The following is a 6,966-nucleotide window of genomic DNA, read 5'->3' on the forward strand; positions in this document are numbered from 1 at the left end:
CCTACAGTCAAGGTTTAATGTGCAGACAGGCGCAGGTGTGCAGCCAGTACCAACAAAATCCAGAGGCTGCCAGTTAGGAAGCCTCATGCATGTGGAAAGGTGAAACATGGTTAAGAAATTAGCACCATCTTCTTTAAAGCATCTTGTAGCAATGGTTCTACCKCCAGACCTTCCTTAGAGCTCCATCGAGCCCCGGTTCAGAGGGACAGGGAAGGATGGCCCAAAACACCACAGTCACCACACATTAGTSCCAGAATGGGACATATTAGAAAACAAGATGGACTGCTTTCTTAACCATACTCTAGATAAATAATTGTGTGTTCCTCCTGGTAATTTAGGCAAGGTTTGTCTCTGTTTCTGGAGGAGGTGTGTGGATGCAAACTGCTGGGACTGTGCAGGCACCCACAGCACGGGCTGAGCTATGCCAGCCTCTGCCTCTCTCTGTGCTGGATGCAGCTTTTCAGTTCTTCCCCAGCATCTTCCAGTGTCTATTTTGGGCTCCTCTGCCTCAAAATACTCTAAATTGTTAATTGCTTTTACCACGTGGACRCCATTTACATATAAGATTATCTTCATTTCTTTGTGGTTTTTAAGAGGGGGAGAGAACATCTAACCTCTATATTCCTGTTATGTAAGTGCGTGTGTGTGTATGTATGTATGTATGTGCATGTTTTTTAAACAATACTCATCTGGAGAGATGAGAAATTCTTGAAAAAATATAAATGAAATACCTATGAGTTAAACATAATTTCGATATAACATAAAATTCATACTTATACAGCCTTTGCTACACAGAGGCTTAAATACTAATTAGGTGACATGTTCTGGTAGCCAGAAATCTCCACCTAAGCTCAGGAAGAGCTTGGCAGTACCTTCATATCAACCCAGTGAAATTTGTGCCTGAATGAGGTGAACCACAACAGAAGTTTCAACCACAGAGCTGAATCCCCACCACTCAATCCCCAGCAATGCTTCCACTGCTGATGCTCATTCTGATTGTGGTTATACCGTGCCCACTGCAAGTTAAAACACAACATCTTCTATTTGCAGGGGCATTTCCTATGAAGATTTAATTCACAAATCCACATCTTAAGGCTTTCCAYTCTGCTGTTTCACCAGGGCACGGTTTAAAGGAACCATAAAACTTCCTTAAATTACAAGAGTTCCTAATTTTTCAGTGTGCAGTGTRACTCTTTCAGCAGCACAAAAGAATCACGCGGTAAACTCTAAATAAATATCAGTGGTAAAGGCTGCTGGTTAAATAGAAGCATCCCAAAAAACCTATTTTTTCCTATTCCAAGCTGTTTTTTGGGGAGTGTGAGAAATAAGCTTTAGCATCTTCACAGTCTTACTCACCTTTTTTTTTTTTCCTTCAGAAGAGGAAATATGGGCTGGGAGGTACAGCAAGGAAGGTATCTTGAARTGGCACAGCTCCTGCCATGTTTCTGCTGAAGACACACTTTCTCTTGCCAGGAGCTGTGGAAAGAAGGGTGATTTTTCCCAGCTGGCTTCCAGTTGCCTTGGCTGGTTTYATCATGACCAGCTGGCTGATACCAAGGCCCCAGCACACTCATCCCTAGTACTGCACTCCTCATGAGCCAAATGATCCAGTAGCTGCCTTCATTGTGTTACAAGGTGGCAAAGCCMCCAGCAAGTGGATTTGGGAGGAATCCCCCAGCTAGGAAATCTGGATTTGGGAACATTCTAGCCCCATACTGCAGGAACTGATCCATATTGATTGGTCCCCAAAGTAATGGGTTTGAGCCAGTTTCCTCTCTCAGGAGAAAAGCTGTGCCAGGGATTTAACCATGTTGTTTTAAAACCTAATTAGCCAAAGAACCCACCAAAATATGTACAGATGACATTTTGTGATAACACACACATGCCCTGCATGGAAGAGCAACATTGTCRAGGGATGTGGCTACAGACCTTTTCTGCTTACAAGGTACTTGTGCAAGATATAAATGAAGTAACAGATTAATTTGTGTAGCTTTAGATTATTACTGACCCCCCCCCCCAAAATGGGGGTATTATAAAGTCTTTACAGGACTGAAGAATCGGGGACCAATAGATTTGCAAGCAGGCTAACAAGATAAACATCATAAATGTGGCTCAGACACACAAACATCCCAAATATGCATGCAATACCAGCATTTTTAAACATTTCCCCTCACCAACTCAACAGGTAATTTTTCGTAATATTCATGGCTTGGCTATTATCCAGTCACTACCCATAATATATTTTGAGGGCTGGGAGAGGTAAGGGAAGCAAAAAACCTGCAGAATCACATTAAATTTCTCACTTAGTTGTACTATTCATTAATTCATCAGCACCAGTGGTTTGAGATCTTTCAACTYCTAATTTCCTGGTTTCTGCCATGTGTGCTCAGTGAGGCTTAGAAAGTGGACTTGTATTTTCTTCTTCTCAACAGTCTGGAAGAGTTATATGAAATCACTAATCATGAAAATCAGTATCATYCTAAACATCAAACTTTGATACGATGATAAATCACATCCCTACCATACATCACAAGCTTGATTCATATTTTGGACCCACCTTAAATCTACTCAAGTAGAGTTAAACCAGCGTCACATATAATACATAACAACAAGAAGTCTTTGTTGCCTGTTGCTTCAGAAGCATCAGATTACAAAGATGTTTAACAGGGGGTTTCTTTTTGTTTCCTCCATTGAATGCTTCGAACCAGTTTGGCAATCTTTAAAAGGTTAATGAGTACTGTCTGCTACAGAATGCCAAACTGATCTAATTCAGAAAATGAGAAAACATTCCTAAAATGTAATCAGCTGTCACTTAGGAAATGACATACAACACAATGAAGGTGTTTTACATTTCATTTCCTGAGCAGAACTTCTGAGAGGTCTAGAGAAAACGTCAGGTGGTTCCTGTGCAAAATGCATCTCCCTCCAAAACTGTTTCTACATGGAAAAGCAAACAGTAGCCACRCAATGCCCTGGTTTCTTTCCCTCCAGGCTGTCACAGCCTTAATCCTCCTTTCCAAGTGTACCTTGCACATGTCTCTTCGGGTGGCAGCTTTTGTGCATCCCAGTCCTCCAGAATCTCAGGATGATMTGAGCACAGCACAGCTGGGACAGTGCACATGAGCTCAGCAGTTTCAGAACCTCCTTCTTGTCCTTGGGGATGCCTTCTTGGGGCTGGAGAATGTCTTGTGTCCTTCCCAGATGGATGTGTGGTCGAGGCAGTAAGAGAAGGCAGCCCTTCCGTGCCCTGCACAGGGCACACAGGCAGGAGTAATCCTCAAACTCTGTGACATGACCTGTGCCCAGCAGAGCTTCAGGGGCCTTGCACTTCTCCTCACCAGCACCTGACACAGGCCAGCTGGGCACGCACACATYCCACAGYTTTGGCAAACCTYGGGAAGAGTTGGAGAAATGACGTAATTTTTCCTGAGTTGAAATGCTACACAATTTTAAATTGTTGATGGAATTAAGAGAACCATTTCAAATAGCACGATCCTCAAACAGATGCAATGTCTTACAGATCTTCAGACACTGCACTTCCCTGTGATTCTGAAGTTCTTGTGACTGAAATGAGTTCCAAGCCAGCTGCCAGATCCTTCCCCTTTACACAGCACCATCCTGTCACACTTTGCACAGCAGCTCTGCATTGCTAAAGCCTTTAGCAGTGATACCTGACACAGAAGGCTTTCCACCTGCAACCAGTAAAGATATATCATTTTTATTTCTTTTATAGAGTAGAGTTTTTAAAAATATCCATCCTGAGTGACCTGCCAAAGGCTGCTGGACATGTAGAGCATTGTCCAGTCTTGCTGCTTTCACAGCTCCATTTTTCTGCTGTCTCTGTCAAGCTCCACAAAATTTCCAAGAATGACCCCCAGAACTTTTCAGAAATAATAGGCAAGSAAACTGTTATTAAGTGCAGGTTAGTTGCCGATTCTGCTGGCTATGATACAATGAGCTTACAGAGCTGCCACCTGCATTGCACTCTGTAGCAGAGGAATATCCATAACCAAGAACAGCATTTATTACAAAAAATGCAACCTATTAATACCAGAATTTTTCATTTTTTTCCTCCCAGCTGAATTTAGTGAGCCTCACTTTCTGTCAGCAGAAGGAGCCCTTCTTGCTTCATCTCCAAATTCACAGAAGTACAATGTGTTTCTGCTTGCTGGCTGGCATAAACCTCCTTCCATACATTCTGAATGTATCAAGAATGCTGTAAAGTTTAAATTGGGCTATCTGTAATTAACCATGTTTTTAAGAGTTTGTAGGCAATTTCAGAGCAGGGCTCTACCATATTAACAGTTTCACAAGGAGGAAGCAGAATTTAAACAGAGGAAACAAACACAAACACATTCTTTATTTGATGGCAATGAAATTCATTTTAAAAAACGTGGGACTGCAGTAAACGGATTACTTTTTTTTTGCATGGCAGCTTCCTACAGACAATATTTAATTAATCACTTAATTAATTAAATTGTCAAAAACACAATAAACGAAAACAAAATAAAATTATAGTTCTTGATAAACAATGTCACCTAAAACCCCATTAACTCAATTTTTACCACATTTGGATTTGGTGTAAGTCTAATGGTTTTTTAGTTTACCTGCAGTAGTGATGGTTTCCTTAATGGTCTTTTATTTAGTAGTATACAGCAAGGAGCAACACCAGACTCCTGGAATTTGGAGATAGACAAATCTCTTCATGGAAAAGAAGTTACTTGCCACTAACTGAGAGGTTTTCCTCCAGCCAACTCAATGTAAGGAATTACTACAAACAAGTATTTTTTACTTTGGGTCTTTAAAGAGTTCTGTTATTGGTTAAATTTCCAAGTGTTTCAACAGATACATGGAAAAAGAAAGCATTATTAGGTATCACAGTTTACTTTGAAAAAAATTTGACAGAAAAGTATAAAGTAAAATTTCACAGAGGAGCAGCAAATCTAATGGTAACTTGTCTGYTTCTTCTACCCTTTAAATAATAAAGAGGACAAAAGGAAAAGCAAAAGAACATATTTCCCTGCCCATTTATGTGGGCTGGGAAATATCCAAGGTATCTTGTGGGGKTTTTTTTCCCTCAGCACTTCAGAAACAAAGACAAGAATTGTAGCAGCAGGAGGGATGTTACTTGCCTCTTAGTTCATGTGAGCTTTCCTCAAGGGCTGTTCCACCCCTTACTAAAGCATAGAGACACATCCTGAGCACCTGTGAGCCCTGCCAGGCTGCTGGGCAGGCTGCAATGCCTTTTGGAGGGTTTGCAAGACCCCACAGTTCCCTCTCTGCCTGGCGAGCCCAAAGCACAGCCTGGTCTGGCACACGTTTCCTACCTCACCTTCCTTCTGTACAGACTGCGAGTTCCAAGCTTAGGAGCAGACTGCAAACTCCGGGACAAGCAGGAGGGTCTGGTTAAGRGCATGGTTCTGCAGCAATACAAAGAAGGGGCTATTAATAATAACGATATCTAGGAGCTTACACTCAGCCCTATGCTGGCTGTGAATAATCAATTTGTAATTAATCGACTGATGCTTTGTTCAGAATCAGCAATGACAGCTCCCCATCACCTCACTATCTGCTGGTGCTCTGGGTGCACAGGACCCAGTGTCTGTGGTGAAATACAGCAATGCCCACTGCTACCACACATTACCAGCTCTGGCAATGGATAGAAAGAACCCCATCCCTCAGGTAAAATCGGAGTGGACTTGACTTGAGTAAAGGCAGACTAAGGTTGTCTCGGATAAAAGCAGAGTAGGGTCGACTTGAGTAAAGCAGAAGCAGGGTGGACTCGGGTAAAAGCAGAGTAGAAAGGTTCAGAGTAAAAAAAGCGAGAGTTAAAAACTTAAATTTTGTGAGTCTGAGCTGACCACTGTCTGCCAYAGTTCATAGGATTATCTTTTTATAGACACTCCAAGCAATGTAGACAGGACCTGGAAAATGCCTGACTTCTTTCTGTTTCTGTGAACTGGAGCTTTTGTTTTGCCAGACAACTTTTTCCCTTCTGTTTTCTGCATTGCTRCATTGCTGTGTAGTTGTCTGAATATCTCTCCAATCTGACAGATCAAAGGATGGTCTCTGCTGTTGTGACCGCTCACCTCAAGTGAACCTCAAATCAAGCACCTCTGAAGAGCACCTCTAATAAAGCAYTTGTGCACTCTGCTGATGCTATTGCTACTTTTGAATGGCTCCACAAAGACAAAGATAATGGAAAAACCTTTCTACAGTTTTGTTTTTTGTCAAAATGAATGGCTAAAATGATGCCTTTTTATTTGCTGGCCTCAAATATCTTTTCACACACAGAATCATTGCATACCCTTCAGTGACTGCTTTCACTAAGAGCAWTATTTTCACAAAACACTTTAACTAATACGTTTTCCCTGTTTCTCAGGAGTACCCTGCATAAATTTTCTGGTGGTGAAATGACTGAGTCCATTCCTGGGTGAAGTGCCCTAACATAGCTGATAGCTTTGGGGAGTTATTGTAGCAAAATCCCKGGAACCATCAACCCAATGCACAGCAGCAGGCAGAGGCAAACATCAAGTGACAGCAGTGAAGGGATACAGGAGCAAACAGGAGGTGATCTATTGCCTGCAGAAGAAGATCCTTGATTGCTGTAACCTACACAGAGCTCACCCAGGCCTGTTTGCAGAGCTGTGCTGCAGGAAGAGACATTTTAATAATTATGGGAAAGCTCTGATAACATTCTTAGGGATACTTTGGTCACAGTGGCAAGACACTCACAAAAGGAGAAGCATAAACATAAAAATGGGACTAAAGAATCCAGCAAACTGGATTATTTCATGCATAGCTAATAAAAAAACAGAGGTAGTGTTCAGCCATTAAAATGTTCTTTTCCTCAGCTATGAATTTCTGAGCAAAAGCAGCAATGGAAGAGAGAAACAACCCAAAAAGATGGCTAACTTACAGTAGAAAGAACAGGCAACATTTCTTGTTTCTGTCTGGGAGATCACA

This window comes from Malurus melanocephalus, unplaced genomic scaffold, assembly GCF_030028575.1.
Source record: "Malurus melanocephalus ecotype Western Australia unplaced genomic scaffold, MMel_1.1 scaffold_30, whole genome shotgun sequence".
NCBI lineage: Eukaryota > Metazoa > Chordata > Aves > Passeriformes > Maluridae > Malurus > Malurus melanocephalus.